The following is a 16,763-nucleotide window of genomic DNA, read 5'->3' on the forward strand; positions in this document are numbered from 1 at the left end:
TTGTATGGCACCTTATAATAAATGCGGCACTTTCCTTCACCACAACCCAATGTCACTAGATTGGCTTTACTGTGCATGGGCAAGCTGACCCAAGTTTTGGTTCAGTAACAATAACCCATGTACAAAACACTATAAAACATAAGGTACTATTATTATTACAAGGATGGATATGGCAGTTAGGGACTTCGCTTCTAGGTGCCCTTCATGAATGAGATGGCTGGAACATATCAAATATGAGAGCTCATGCTACAAAAAGAAGTTATTATTATATCAATTAAAATAAATGCATGAAGGATTTATATTTGCATGTAAGACAGAATAAACATTTTTTAATTGACTAAGAATCTTTAAAAATAATTTATATTATACAGAACTTTTCTGTTAATATGGTTCTGCTTGCTTTTGATTTAGTACCTATAAAAACTAAGTATATATAGCAATAAGAACATATTTACAAGTAAGCAAGTTACTTTCTAAAGTTTATTTTATGTAATTACTTTCTAAAGTAATATGTACAAGGTAGAAAACGCAAATACTACAAAAGGATTTTCTTTCAAAAGCATACTATTCTCCTGTCCCCATCCCCATGTCTCCCAGTTTCACCATCCAGAGATAACTGTTATTGCCAGTTTCTTGTCATCAATATGTATGGATTTTTTTTCTTTTTGCAGAAATGGTATTATGCCATATGAATTGTTCCACACCTTGCTTTAAAACACCACCACCACCACCACTACCAACAATAACAATAACTACTTAAGATGACATTATTTGGACTTCATTTCAGGTCAGTTAGAACAGAATGGAATATGCCTTATTCTTTTTAACATTAGAAAGTATTCCACTGGATGAATGTACCGGAGTTGATTTGTCCAAGTCTTCTGTCTTCTATTGAAAGACATTTAGGTTGTTTTCAGTCGTTGGCTATCAAAAACAATAATTCAGCGATTTTCTGAATACATATAGTCTTTTGTAGGAATATAATTTAGAAATAGAAATCTAGAAGAGGAATTGATAAATCAAAAGATATGAATATTTTAATGTCTACAGATACTGCCAAAATTGTGCTTTAGATGGAGAGTATCAATTTATATTCCCACTACAGGATTGCCTTGCCCACCTTACTGTATCTAAGATTGCTTTTTATCAAATTTTTTATTCTTTTCCAATCTGTTGGGTGAAAAAAGAAATGTTATTGCATTTCTCCTATTATGGGTAAAAAGTTCAAAATCTTTCTATTTTAAAACCATTTGTAATATTTTCAGTGAACTGATTATGGGTTTTCTTGCCCATTTTCCCATTTTCCTATGTTGGTTGTAAGACCTTTTTAAAATGATTTGTAGATCCTTATGTAATACGGAAATTAGCCCCTTGTTTTATGTGTTGATAATTATTATCCTGAGTTTATTAGCAGAAATTTAAAAATTTTAAGTAGCAAAACTATCAATCTTCTCCATATGGCTTTTGGGCTTTAAAATGTCTTCTCCAGTCAGACTATTTTTAAATTCTTCTGTATTTTTTTCCAGTACTTTTATTATACTTCTTAACTCTTAAATCTTCAACCCAGTTAAAATTCATTTTGATGTAGGAAATGAGGTTGATACCTAGAATATTTTCTCCCAGATGGCTCCCCAATAGTTTCTGACCTATTTATTGACAATTCATCTTTCCCCATTGATTTGAAGTCTGTTTCTTAAAACTATTCCCCCAGATATATTATATACCTGTTTCTAGACTCTTCTACTGATTGATATTTATATCTCTTTATGTGCATGTAGCAGTCTATTTTGATTACTATTGCCTTATAACATGTTTTAAAATTAAGGATGCCCACTGTCACCACTTCTATTCAACATAATACTGGAAGTCCTAGTCAAAGCAATTAGTCAAGAAGAATAAAAGACATCCAAATCCAAATGAAAGAAGTAAAATTGTCTCTATTTGCAGATGACATCATCTTATACATAGATAACCCAAAGACTCCACACACAAAAAAACCTTTTAGAACTAATAAAATAAATTCAACAAGGTTATAGAATATAAAATCAACATACAAAAATCAGTTGCATTGGGGCTTCCCTGGTGTCTCAGTGGTTAAGAATTTGCCTGCCAGTGTAGGAGACACAGGTCCAAGCCCTGGTCCGGGAAGATCACACATGCCGCTGAGCGACTAGGCCCATGCGCCACAACTACTGAGCCTGCACTCTAGAGCCCACGAACCACCACTACTGAGCCCACGGGCCACAACCACTGAGCCCATGCACCACAACTATTGAAGCCTGCACACCTAGAGCCCATGCTCCACAACAAGAGAAGCCACCGCAATAAGAAGCCCATGCACCACAACAAAGAGTAGCCCCCGCTCACCACAACTAGAGAAAAGCCCACGTGCAACAATGAAAACCTAATGCAGCCAAAAATTAATTAATTAATTAATTTTTTAAAAATCAGTTGCATTTAATACACTAAGAACAAATTGTTTGAAAGGAAATTAAGAGGACGATTTCATTTAAAATAGCATCAAAAATAACAAAATATTTAGGAATAAACTTAAACAAAGGAGGTGAAAGATTTGTATACTGAAAACTATAAAACACTGATAAAAAATTAAAGAAGACACAAATACCGGTGTACCTCAGAGATAATGCAGGTTTGTTTCAGATGACCTCAGTAAAATTGATATCACAATAAAGCAAGTCACATGAATTTTTTGGTTTCCCAGTGCATTCAAAAGTTATGTTTACACAATAGTCTATGAAGTGTGTAATAGCCTTATGTCTGAAAAAAAAATATGGTATTGTGCACTTTAAAATATGTTGAGATAGATCTCATGTTAAGTGTTCTTACCCCCCAAAAAGAACTCAACAAGCCAAAATCCTACAAAAGAACAAAAAGAAAATTTTGAAGGTGACGGATATGTTTAGTACCTTGGTTGTGGTGATGGTATCACAGTTGTATACATCAAGATATATACATTAATTGTGTGGAATTTTTAATATATCAGTTATACCGCTGTAAAGCTAAGAAATATATCTGGAAGGGCTAGTCCCTGAAACATATAAAGATCTTTATTTTCTCCCTGTAAACGTTAGAAGTTTGCTTTAAAACATTTGTTATTTTTATTCATCAAAGTTTATATATTAGCTTAGGGGGGATTTTCATCATTATAATACTTTGACTTCTCAGCCAAAAACAAATACTATTCTATTTAAGTGTTTTTATATCCCTTGATTTAATTTTTTTAATTAAAAATTTTAATAGAGGGCTTAAGTTGTTTAATACAGATCTTGAATGTTTGTTGTTACATGTATTCCTAAGCAATTAATATTGTAATTGCTGTTGTATATATTTTTTCTTCCATTATATCTGTTACTTAATTGTAGTTTGTATATTGGAAAGCTATTGATATTTTGCATTTATTTTGTACCTAGACAACTTACTGAATTTTCTTCTTGTTTGTAATGGCTTTTGAGTCAATTCTCTTAGGGTGTTTCAGGTATACAGACATATTATGTGAGAGTAACACCATTCAAAACTTTTTGTCTTCATTTTTAAGAAGCAAAATAAGAATATACTAAAAAAGTAAAGTTGTATAACTTATAATAAATATCTGGGTTACAGAATAAAGTGGAGGCATATTTTAAAATAATGAGGGAAGATGACAGAGAAAGTGAGAGAGAGAGAGATTTTACCAGAAAAAAAAAAAAAAATGAGCCTCTTGGCAGTCATTATGAAAATTAGAAAATCTAGTTAATAGCTAAATATATATAATGAACAGGAACATGATGAACATAACATTTGTTCAGTCTTTTATATTAGGCCACCTACATTGAATTTTAAGGTAAATTCTTCTTAAAATTGCAACTGACATGGTCAAATTATGTGGCAAGTTCTTTGAGTCTGCTGCAGCAGCAGCTAATGAAAAGAGAGGACCTCTGTCCCTTTTCTGCCAGCAAAACTTGCAACTGGTGGATAGTGATCCTCCAACTGACCTGCTTCTTATTTTTCCTAAGCCAGAGGTGAAAGAATTCTCACTGAGTCAATAAAAAGAAGGGGGAGGAAAAGGGTATGAGAGTACCACTGGATTCAACTGAACATGACACAGTAAGGGACTGACTGTTAGCAAAAGATGACACCCCTTCTGCTATTATCAGGATGGGGATCATTGATCATATCATCTCTCGAGAGATGAGTCACCTTCTTATGGACTGATTTGCTTTGCTCGGTAGAGGCACTTCCTAGCATAGCTGGCTTACTTTAGGTTGGCATTGCTGCATTGGCAGATGGCCCACTTCTTCCCTACCAAACAATTATTTTGGATTCAATTCATATTTTGCTTCCAAATTTATTTTTACACTTTTAAAAATTGGATACTAAATCTGTTTGTGTGCTAAGTAAATTTTACATGCATTTAAGCATTTCTTCTAGGCAGTCCAATAAATTCTCCAGATCTCTTTTTATATAGACAGAGATCACCAACTAGATAGAAGAAATGCAGGCAGATACTGCTTATGGAGTTTTAGTTACATAAACGGGCTTATATATTTAGTTATGTGAACAGCTTTTATGTTCAGACTTGCCCCTTTCATTTTAACAGTCCATCTTGACCTTTGATGTTGGTGCATGTAAATGTAACTCACTCGTTTAATAACTTAAAATTACAGTGTATGGATGTACTATAATTTAATTAACCAATCCCTTATTGATGGACATTTGGGTGGTTCTGGCAGAAATTCATTGCATTATATATATATATAGGAGTATAATTGCTTTACAATGTTGTGTTAGACTCTGCCACACAGCGAAGTGAATCAGCCATATGCATACACACATCCCCTCCCTCTTGGACCTCCCCCTCCCATCCCACCCAACTAGGCCATCACAGAGCACCGGGCTGAGCTCCCTTTGCTATACAGCAGGTTCCCACTAGCTATCTATTTTAGCCATGGTAGTGTATTTATGTCAAACCTAATCTCCCAATTCATCCCACCTTCCCCTTTCCCCCCGTGTCAACATGTCCGTTCTCTACATCTGCCTTTCTGTTCCTGCCCTGCAAATAAGTTCATCTGTACCATTTTTCTAGATTCCACATATATGTGTTAATATACGATAATTGTTTTTCTGTTTCTGACTTACTTCACTCGGTATGACAGATTCTAGGTCCATCTACATCTCTACAAATGACCCAATTTCATTTCTTTTTATGGCTGAATAATCTTCCATTTTATATATATATATATATATATATATATATATATATATATATATATATATATATATATATATATATATATATATATATATATATATATATATATATACACACACACCACATCTTCTTTATCCATTCATCTGTTGATGGACATTTAGGTTGTTTCCATGTCCTGGCTATTGTAAATAGTGCTGCACTGAACATGGGGGTACATGTGACTTTTTGAATTATGATTTTCTCAGGGTATATGTCCAGTAGTGGGTCATATGGTAGTTCTATTGTTAGTTTTTTAAGGAACCTCCATACTGTTCTCCACAGTGGCTGTATCAATTTACATTCCCACCAACAGTGCAAGAGGATTCCCTTTTCTCCGCACCCTCTCCAGCATTTATTGTTTGTAGATTTTCTGATGATGACCATTCTGACCGATGTGAGGTGATACATCATTGTAGTTTTTATTTTCATTTCTCTAATAATTAGCGATGTTGAGCATCTTTTCATGTGCCACTTGGCCATCTGTACGTCTTTGCTAAAATGTCTATTTAGGTCTTCTGCCCATTTTTTGATTGGGTTGTTTATTTTTTGGTATTGAGCTGCATGAGCTGTTTGTATATTTTGCAGATTAATCCTTTGTCTGTTGCTTTCTTTGCAAATATTTTCTCCCATTCTGTGGGTTGTCTTTTCATCTTGTTTATGGTGTCCTTTCCTATGCAAACGCTTTTAAGTTTCATTAGGTCCCATTTGCTTATTTTTGTTTTTAGTTTTATTACTCTAAGAGGTGCATCATAAAAGATCTTGCTGTGATTTATGTCAAAGAGTGTTTTTCCTATGCTTCCCTCTAAGAGTTTTATAGTGTCCAATCTTACATTTAAGTCTTTAATCCATTTTGAGTTTATTTTTGTGTATGGTGTTGGGAAGTGTTCTAATTTTATTCTTTTACATGTAGTTGTCCAGTTTTCCCAGCACCATTTATCAAAGAGGCTGTCTCGTCTCCATTTTATATTCTTGCCTCCTTTGTCATAGATTAGGTGACCATAGGTGCGTGGGTTTATCTCTGGGCTTTCTATCCTGTACCATTGATCTGTATTTTTGTTTTTGTGCCAGTACCATACTGCCTTGATTACTGTGGCTTTGTAGTAGAGTCTGAAGTCAGGGAGCCTGATTCCTCCACCTCCATTTTTCTTTCTTAAGATTTGGCTATTCAGGGTCTCTTCTGTTTCCATACAAATTGTGTAATTTTTTGTTCTAATTCTGTGAAAAATGTCATTGGTGATTTGATAGTTATTGCATTGAATCTGTAGATAGCTTTGGGTAGTATAGTCATTTTCATAGTATTGATTCTTCCAATCCAGGAGCATGGTATATCTCTCCATCTGTTTGTGTCATCTTTGGTTTCTTTCATCAGTGTTTTATAGTTTTCTGAGTATAGGTCTTTTACCTCCTTAGGTAGGTTTATTCCTAGGTATTTTATTCTTTTAATTGTGATGGTAAATGGGATTGCTTCCTTAATTTTTCTTTCTGATCTTTCGTTGTTAGTATATAGGAATGCAAGAGATTTCTGTACATTAATTTTATATCCTGCAACCTTACCAAATTCATTGATTAGTTCTAGGAGTTCTTTGGTGGCATCTTTAGGATTTTCTATGTATAGTATTATGTCATCTGCAAACAGTGACAGTTTTACTTCTTTTCCAATTTGTATTCCTTTTATTTCTTTTTCTTCTCTGATTGCTGTGGCTAGGACTTCCAATACTATGTTGATTAATAGTGGGGAGAGTGGACATCCTTGTCTTGTTCCTGATCTTAGAGGAAATGCTTTCAGTTTTCACCATTGGGAATTATGTTTGCTGTGGGTTTGTCATATATGGCCTTTATTATGTTGAGATAGAGTCCCTCTATGCCCACTTTCTGGAGAGTATTTATCATAAATAGGTGTTGAATTTTGTGAAAAGCTTTTTCTGCATCTATTGAGATGATCATATGGTTTTTATTCTTTAATTTGTTATTCTGGTATATCGCGTTGATTGATTTGCATATATTGAAGAATCCTTGCATTCCTGGGATAAATCCCACTTGATTATGGTGTATGATCTTTTTAACGTGTTGTTGGATTCAGTTTGCTAGTATTTTGTTGAGGATTTTTGCGTCTGTGTTCGTCAGTGATATTGGTCTGTATTTTTCTTTTTTTGTGATATCTTTGTCTGGTTTTGGTATCAGGGTGATGGTGGCCTCGTAGAATGAGTTTGGGAGTGTTCCTCCCTCTGCAATTTTTTGGACGTGTTTGAGAAGGATATGTATTAACTCTTCTCTAAATGTTTTATAGAATTGGCCTGTGAAGCCATCTGGTCCTGGACTTCTGTTTGTTGGAAGATTTTTCATTACAGTTTCAATTTCATTACCTGTGATTGGTCTGTTTATATTATCTAATTCTTCCTGGTTCAGTCTTGGAAACTTGTACTTTTCCAAGAATGTGTCCATTTCTTCGAGGTTGTCCATTTTATTGGCGTATAGTTGCTTGTAGTAGTCTCTTATGATCCTTTGTATTTCTGTGGTGTTCGTTGTAATCTCTCATTTTTCATTTCTAATTTTATTGATTGGCATCCTTTCCCTTTTTTTCTTGATGAGTCTGGCTAAAGGTTTATCAATTTTGTTTATCTTCTCAAAGAACCAACTTTTAGTTTTATTGATCTTTGCTATTGTTTTCTTCATTTATATTTCATTTATTTCTGCACTGATCTTTATGATTACTTTCCTTCTACTAACTTTGGGTTTTCTTTGTTCTTCTTTTTCTAGTTGCTTTAGGTGTAAGGTTAGATTGTTTATTTGAGATTTTTCTTGTTTCTTGAGGTGAGCTTGAATTGGTATAAGCTTCCCGCTTAGAACTGCTTTTTCTCTGTCCCATAGGTTTTGGGTCATTGTGTTTTCGTTGTCATTTGTTTCTAGGTATTTTTTAATTTCGTCTTTGATTTCTTCAGTGATCTCTTGGTTATTTAGCAGTGAACTGTTTAGCCTCCATGTGTTTGTGTTTTTTACAGTTTCTTTCCTGTAATTGGTTTCTAATCTCATAGCATTGTGGTCAGAAAAGATGCTTGATACGATTTCAGTTTTCTTAAATTTTCCATGATTTGTGACCCAAGATGTGATCTATTCTGGAGAATGTTCTGTGTGCACTTCAGAAGAAAGTGTATTCTGCTTTGGGGTGGAATGTCCTATAAATATCAATTAAGTCTATCTGGTCTATTGTGTCATTTAAAGTGTGTGTTTCCTTATTTATTTTCTGTCTGGATGACCTGTCTATTGGCGTAAATGGGGTGTTAAAAGTCCCCTACTATTATTGTGTTACTGTCCATTTCCCCTCTTATGGCGGTTAGCATTTGCCTTATGTGTTGAGGTGCTCCTATGTTGGATGCATAAATATTTATAATTTTTATGTTTTCTTCTTGGATTGATCCTTTAATCATTATGTAGTGTCCTTCCTTATCTCTTGTAACAGTCTTTATTTTAAAGTCTATTTTATGTGATATCAGTGTTGCTACTCCAGCTTTCTTGTGATTTCCATTTGCATGGAATATCTTTTTCCATCCCCTCACTTTCAGTCTGTATGTGTCCCTAGGTCTGAAGTGGATTTCTCATACATAGCATATATACGGGTCTTGTTTTTGTATCCATTCAGCCAGTCTGTGTCTTTTGGTTGGAGCACTCAATCCATTTACAATCCATTTATCAATATGTATGTTCCTATTACCATTTTCGTAATTGATTTGGGTTTGTTTCTGTGGGTCTTTTTCTTCTCTTTTGTTTCCCACTTAGAGAAGTTCCTTTAGCATTTGTTGTAAAGCTGGTTTGGTGGTGCTAAATTCTCGTAGCTTTTGCTTGTCTGTAAAACTTTGATTTCTTGGTCGAATCTGAATGAGATCCTTGCTGGGTCATCTTGATTGTAGGTTTTTCTCCTTCATCACTTTAAATATGTCCTGCCACTCCCTTCTGGCTTGCAGAGTTTCTGCTGAGAAATCAGCTGATAACCTTATGGGGATTCCCTGGTATGTTATTTATTGCTTTTCCCTTGCTGCTTTTAATATTTTTTCTTTGAATTTAATATTTGTTGGTTTGATTAATATGTGTCTTGGTGTGTTTCTCCTCGAGTTCATCCTGTATGGGACTCTCTGCACTTCCTGGACTTGGGTGCCTATTTCCTTTCCCATTGTAGGGAAGTTTTCGACTATAATCTCTTCAAATATTTCTAGACCCTTTCTCTTTTTCTTCTTCTGGGGCCCCTATACTTCAAATGTTAGTGTGTTTAATGTTGTCCCAGAAGTCTCAGAGACTGTCCTCAATTCTTTTCATTCTTTTTTCTTTATTCTGCTCCATGACAGTTATCTCCACCGTTTTATCTTCCAGCTCACTTATCCATTCTTCTGCCTCAGTTATTCTGCTATTGATTCCTTCTGGAGAATTTTTAATTTCAGTTATTTTGTTGTTCATCTCTGTTTGTTTACTCTTTAGTTCTTCTAGGTACTTGTTAAACATTTCTTGTATTTTCTCCATTCTGTTTCTGAGATTTTGGATCATCTTTACTATCATTACTCTGAATTCTTTTTCAGGTAGCTTGCCTATTTCCTCTTCATTTATTTGGTCTTGTAGGTTTTTACCTTGCTCCTTCACCTGTAACATATTTTCTTTGTTGTCTCATTTTTTTTTTTTTTTGATGGACTGGCTGTATTCCTGTCCTACTGGTTGTTTGGCCTGAGGCATCCAGCACTGGAGTTTGCAGGCAGTTGGGTAGAGCCTGGTCTTGGTGCCAAGATGAGAACCTCCAGGAGGCCTTACTCTGATTAATATTCCCTGGGGTCTGAGGTTCTCCATTAGTCCAGCGGTTTGGACTCTGTGCTCCCACCACAGGAGCTCAGGCCTGAGCCCTGGCCTGGGAACCAATATCCTGCAAGCCACACAATGCGACAAATGAAAAAAAAAGGAGCAGTACAATAACAAAGAATACAAAATAAAGTAAAATTAGAAAGATACAAAATATATTAAGGAAAATAAAAATATAATTGAAACAACTACAACAAGGTAAAACAGAACCACAACAGAAAAACGAAAGAAAAAAAAGACAAAAAGGGTGGAACAATAACAAGGTATAAAGAATAATATAAAATTGGAAAAATAAATGATTTATTAGAAAAAATAAAAATATAAATGAATCAGCAACAACAAGGTAAAACTAAACCACACCCTAAAAGAAGGAAAAAAAAAAAGCCAGAAAAGTCCTTGGCTGTGGGGAGTGGGGCTTAGGTAGGGGCGTGGTTTAGGGTGGGGGCGGGGCTTAAACTTAGGACCTGTGCAACAGGTGGGGGAGTGGCAGCATGGCCTGAGGGGGGCCTCAGAGCATGGAGTTCCAGAGTTTGGAGGTATGGCCCTTGGTGAGGGTGTGTGGGCAGGGTTTAGGCCTAGCACGGTTGGAGAGGGTCTCAAAGTGGGTCTCAGAGTGTGGTGTGTAGAGGTAGGGCCCTGGGTGGGGCTCTAGAGGTGGGGCTTAGGGTCTGCACTGCCTGCTGGAGGGGACCTCTGAGGGCAGGGGAAGGGAAAGTGCTGGCCATGCTTGCTTCTGTTCCTCTGCTCCCCCAAGGGTCTCCCCCATTGTTGCTGGACCCCTAAGTGTGGTGGGCCCCACCAGGTGAAAGAACTCCTCCTCTTCCCCAGCTGCCCCTCAGGGGTGCCAGTCCCATCAGTCCAGCCTTTACATTTCCTCCCCTTTCCCTCCCTCCCACTGCCTCAGGATCCACGCGGCTGGAGGGGGCCTCAGTGGGCAGAGGATCAGGCCTGGGATCTCAGCAGGCTCCCCGAGGCCCAAGTGGGCAGGGGAAATGCTGGCCATTCTCCCTTCTGATCCTCTGCCCTCCCAACGCTCTCCCCCTTTCCCCTCCCAGCGTGGGCTCCCTTCCCTTCCTCCAGCCGCCCCTCAGGGGCACCACTCCTGTCCCGCCTCCACTTCTCCTCCACCAACCAATCAGAAGAAAGTCATACACCCTGCAGCCCTCACCCCAAATTTTGCCTATTAAAAATTCTCCCTGAAAACGTTTGGGCAATTCGAAATTTTTTAAGAGCATGAACTATCCATTCTCCTTGCTTGGCCCTGCAATAAATTTTCTCTGCTCCAAACTGATGTGTTTTTTTGTTGTTGTTGTTTCACCTCACTAAGCATTGGACACACAAACAAGATCAATAATACAAGTATGGGGGAAATGTCAGAAAATGTCTTGAATATAACATTTGCAAGATAAGAACAAAGTGGGGTGATGCCTAGGTGAAAGGAAGCTAAAAAAATATAAATGCATACATACATACTGATGACAAATTAATATTATAATGGAGTAATCACACTTCAGGCATACAAAATGGAATCAGGCGGCCACTGAGGATCTAGTCTCAGGCAGATCCCTGCATTGAGAACGTGAACATTCTTTGAACTGTACTGGACCCAAAGAAAGACACCACCAGCCATATTCAAAACAATACCTGCCAGCTGCAACTTAATGGTCGGTCTCAAGGTCTTACCTTGTAAATATGCAACAATTCAGATCCCAAACAATCCTTACTTAACAAGTACCCTTACTTCTTGCCAGCTCCAATTATAAATCTTGATAATAGCTCATGTAACCTTGCAGTTTTATTGCCTTTATAAGTCTCCCCCATTTTGTAGTATGGCGGAACACAATTCAAGTGTTTCTTAAATCTGTGTCTCCTGTGTTTCTTGAATCTGTGTCTCCTGAAATCCTAACAAAACTCAAACACATTTTTATTCAATCAAATCTCCATTTCTAAAATATCGGTTAATAATACATACATTTATGTATTTACTTATACATCTATCTATATACACAAAGTATGCATTAAATAAATGTATGTGTATAATAAATATATATGGATAATTAATATTTTGCTAAGTAGTTTTACATGACCTATTTAATTTTCATAATTACTTTAAATAACACAATTTTAACTGAGTAAGTTTTAAATATCTAATTTGCTTTAGTGAATTGAAACCAAGCAAGACACTGTGGGGCCTCCCAGGCACAAGCCCATCTATGTGCCCCACCTTTTGTTTGTGAAAAAAGCTTTAGTCTCCTAGGTCTCCCCAAGTTCCAAAGAACAGGCTCAAGCAGTTAATCATTTAAGAAGGGGCAGAAAAGAAAACAAAGTAGCAGTCAAGCAAAGAAGATGATTACTTTAGCAATAAGTCAAACTGGGATGGGGTCATAAGACCCTAGTTTTCCTTGAGGAAAACAGATAACAATGTCTGACATACATTCTTAGGTTGTTGTTACAGAAATCAGATCCCCACTGTTACTGAACCAAAATTTGTGTGCCTGATAAACAGTGAGGCCAAAGAAACTGAAACATTGGAGTTTGGAGCAAGAAAAGTTTATTGGAAGGGCCTAGCAAGGAGAACAAGTGGCTCATGCTCAAAACTCCCTGATGGTTTTCAGGGAACAGTTTTTAAAGGCAACATTTAGAGTCATGGCTGCAGAGTTTATGACTTTCTTCTGATTGGTTGGTTGGTGGTGTTCCAGGAATCTCAATCATCAACCGTCTGGTCCTGACCAGTCTGGGATCTCAGCACATAGTTACCATCCTCCACCTGGGTAGGGGCCTTAGTTCCTGCAGAACAACTCAAAGATATGCATCAGATTGTTATGTATATCACTTGAGGAGGAACTAGGACTCTGTTTTATCTCTACATTACTATATCATAACTGCTTTTCCTTTGTTTCTGTATTTCCTCATTTCCCTAATTGTAACAGGGAAGAGCCAAATCTGACTACATGTTGGATCGTTTCTTTTACTTTAACTTTTGCTTTCTGCTGCTTTTGTTCACTAAAAGGATACTCTCTATTCATAATGGCCTGCCTCAGGGAACCCTGCCCCTCTGCCTGAATGTTAAACCAAAGTCCCTTTGTTCAGGGAAGCATCCTGACCCTGACCACCTGTGGATGGCTGCAAGAAAGAAGAAATTAACACATCCCCTCCCTGAGGCTGGCCATTCCAGAAAACATTGGAAAACTTATGGCCTTTTTACTTTACTTCCTCATCTCCTCCCCTTCTCTGTTCTATAAAAGAAACTGGCATCCAAACCCCAATAAGATGGTTTTGGGGAAACATTAGTCTGCCATCTTCTCAGTCTGCTGGCTTTCTGAATAAAGTCATATTCCTTGCCTCAACACCTTGTCTCCAATTTATTGGCCTGTTGTGCGGCAAGCAGAGCAAGCTTGGACTCAGTAACAAATTTGGCGAGCCAGCCAGGAGCCTTGCTGCTCCTGGCTAGCCAGCCCCGGTCAGGGAATTTTGGAGCAAGGCCCTAGCAGCTGCTGGGACCATTTGTCCTGAGGATCTTCCCTTCAAATTTCCCTGAAGAGGCACCAGCTACCCTAGCACTTGGCAGTTGAAGCAAGGAACTGACAAACTTCTATGTGTCAACAGACTCGATTTTGGAGGGTAAGTCCCTCCAGCGTGCAAACTGGGAACATATTCCCCCCTCAATTTGGGCTTTTCCTTTACAGGACAAGCCAATTTGGTTGGGGTACCATGCTGGAGAGGTGAATTGTTGTTGGGCTGTACCTGATTTTGGGAACTAGTTCATTGGTTTTGTAGGGTAAGTCTACCTGATTTGGGAACTAATTAGTTGGTTTTGGTTTTTTTTTTTTTCTTTCCAATCAGCTACCCTATGTCTTTTGATTGAAACATTTAGTCCATTGACATTTTAAGTAATTGTTGATAGGTGTGTACTTATTGCCATTTTAATCCTTGTTTTCCAGTTATTTTTCTAGGCCTTCTTTGTTCATTTCTTCCTTTCATTTTTCCTTTTGTGGTTTGATGATTTTATTCTGTAGTATCCTTGAGTTTTTTGGGTTTTTTTTTAATGAACTTAGTGTAGGTTTTTGATTTGTGATTACCATGGGGGTTCATGTATATTGACACATATCTATATTTACTTGCTTTAAACTGATAGTTATTTAACATCAAACACATTCTAAGAGATCTATATTTTTTTACTCTCCCCTCCCCCCACCTTTTCTGATTTTTATGTCCTATTTTACATCTTCATGTTTATCCTTTCACTGTTTATTGTAGTTATAATTGCTTAAAATGTTTAAGTTTTTTAAATCTCTGTACTGACTTATTTAAGTAATATGAAATCCTTACTATATATTTGCCTTTCCTATTGGGATTTCCCCTTTCCTAAATATTCTTGCTTCTTTTCCATTTAGAGAAGAGCCTTCAACATTTCTTTTAGGATAGGTTTAGTATTGCTGAATTCCTGTAGTTTTTACTTGTCTGAGAAATTCTTTATCTCTCTTTCTATTCTAAATTATAATCTTAGTGGGTGGAGCCTCCTATGTTGTAGGCTTTTCCCTATCAGGACTTTGAATACACCATTCCACTCCCTTCTGGCCTACAAAGTTTTGGCAGAGAAATCAGCTGATAGGTTTATAGGGGTTTCCTTGTAAATGACTCTTTATTTTTCTCTTGCTGCCTTCAGAGTCCTCTCTATCTTAACTTTTGCCATTTTAATTATGATATGTCTTGGTGTGGGTCTGTTTCAGTTCATCTTGTTTGGAACCCTTTTCATTTTACTTAACTTTCTCTGTCTCTATGAATTTAGGGGAAACAGTTGTCTACTGTGGTTTTGAAGGGGTTTTCTTTTGGGAGCATTCGTCTGTAGACTGTGTCTGTCCAGTGTCTTTGGTACAAGGGCTAGTTTTGATATGGACACCAGCTACATCTTTCCTCAGGATATGCTGCCCCGCCCCCATCAAGGGGGTGTGGTTGATGTTGGAGTATCTAAAGCCTGTGTAGGGTGTGAGGTGGGACTTCCTCTCTGCTCTTTGTCTGTCACTACCCTGTCAGGGGTGGGGAGTTGAAGTAGATGTTGTTGGAGTGTAAGCCCTGAGAGTTGGGCTTGATCAGACTCCATTCCTCTTGAGTGCTTGCCCTGCCCCAGGAGGAAAGTTCTGAAGCAAAGGAAGCCCATGTGCTCACAGAGGACTGATGCATCACCTGTGTAGGCATCCATGGTCCTGCTTAGGTGCAGCCCAAGTTCGGTTTCCTTTCCTCTGTTGTGTTCATTCTAGATCTAGTACAAGGCTCTGGCATGGAATGGGTGGGGCTGGAGTGTTTACTAGGCTGGGGTTGGGGGTTGGGGTGTTGTGGCTGCAGAAATTAAGGTGGCTGAACTGCTACCATAGATCTGGGCTGCCTCTGTGGCAGTCTTCTCCCAGGACTTGTATGCCCCAGATCTAGGGCTAAGCTGTGGCATGGTGTGGGTTAGGCCCAGGCTCTTGCTCAACTCGAGAAGGTTCCTGAGGTATCACCCAAGTAAGCACTGACAAAGGCCACTGCAGCCCCACCTGGACCATACCCCAGCCCCCCTGGGCTGTCTCTGTGTAGCTAGGCCAAGTCTTTTCACAGGGCCAAGCTAGCCCAGATCATGCACCAGGCTGTGGTGTGGAGTGAGCAGGGCCAGGTGTTCACCCCATTTGGATTTTGGGGACTACGATGAGGTGGCAGCAGCCAGCGCAGAGCTCTCTCTACCCTGACTGTTGGCAAGCTAGCATGCATGCACTCTTTGCAAGTAGAGTCTAGGCTTCTCCAGCCCTTCTATCTGTCCCAGCAGTTCTCTCAGTAGCCAAGTGGGCTTGTCTCCTCTGTTTAGGACCTCAGGACTGGGACACCCAGTCTGTGGCTCAATCTGCTCACTCCCCAGGGTGAGGGTCCACCCGTGTGGACCATTTCTTCCTTTCAGATTCCTCCCAGATTCAGAGGAACTGACCTTATGCCTTTTTTTCCATCCTATCCAGTTATGTGGAAATCTTTCTTGCAGCTATGGTTTTATAAGAATTCTTCTGCCAGTTTCCAGTTAGTTTTCCATGAGAATTATTCTACATGTAGATGTATTTTGATGTGTTTGCAGGGGGACATGAGCTCCACATCCTCCTACTCCACTATCTTGATCCAACTCTCTAAGTATCTTTATAATCATTACCTGAACTCTTTATTAGGTAGATTGCTTATCTCTACTTTTCTTAGTTCTTCTGGAGTTTATCTTGTTCCTTCATTTGGACCATATTCTTCTGTTGCCTCATTTATGATTCTCTGGTTTTATTTCTATGTATTAGGTAGGTTGTTTACATTTCCTGATCTTGGAGAAGTGGCCTTATGTAGTAGACATCCTATGGATCCCTGCAGCACACTCCCTTCTGATCACCAGAGCTATAGGTTCTAAGGGTTCCCCCTATGTGCACTGAGTGGGTCCTTCTGTAGTGACAGGGCCAACTACTGCTGCCCCCACCCAGTTGGTCACACACAGTGGGCTGGCAGTCTTCACAACTGGCTTCATGGCCCAGGGAGTCCTGGGGCTGGTACTGTCTACCTGGTAGGTGGAGCTGCTCTTGGGGAGTGTGGCTGTGGGACCTGAGGAATCCTGAGGCCGGTGCTCGCCTGCTGGTGGTTAGGAACAGGTCCCAGTGTGGCTGGTTTTGTGGCTCATAGTACT

At 38.4% G+C, this 16,763-nt stretch overlaps 1 long non-coding RNA gene across 5 annotated transcripts in view; it reads left to right on the forward strand.

Moving 5' to 3' along the window:
- Window positions 1–16,763, forward strand: part of LOC309665139 — a 324,111-nt gene that overhangs the window by 20,189 nt on the left and 287,159 nt on the right. For all 5 annotated transcript variants that reach the window (XR_014266228.1, XR_014266229.1, XR_014266230.1 and 2 more), the window contains exon 3: window positions 13,771–13,862. This is a non-coding gene — a long non-coding RNA (uncharacterized lncRNA). The remainder of the gene's footprint in view (window positions 1–13,770; window positions 13,863–16,763) is intronic.

This window comes from Balaenoptera physalus (genome assembly GCF_965194825.1).
Source record: "Balaenoptera physalus genome assembly, chromosome: 1".
NCBI lineage: Eukaryota > Metazoa > Chordata > Mammalia > Artiodactyla > Balaenopteridae > Balaenoptera > Balaenoptera physalus.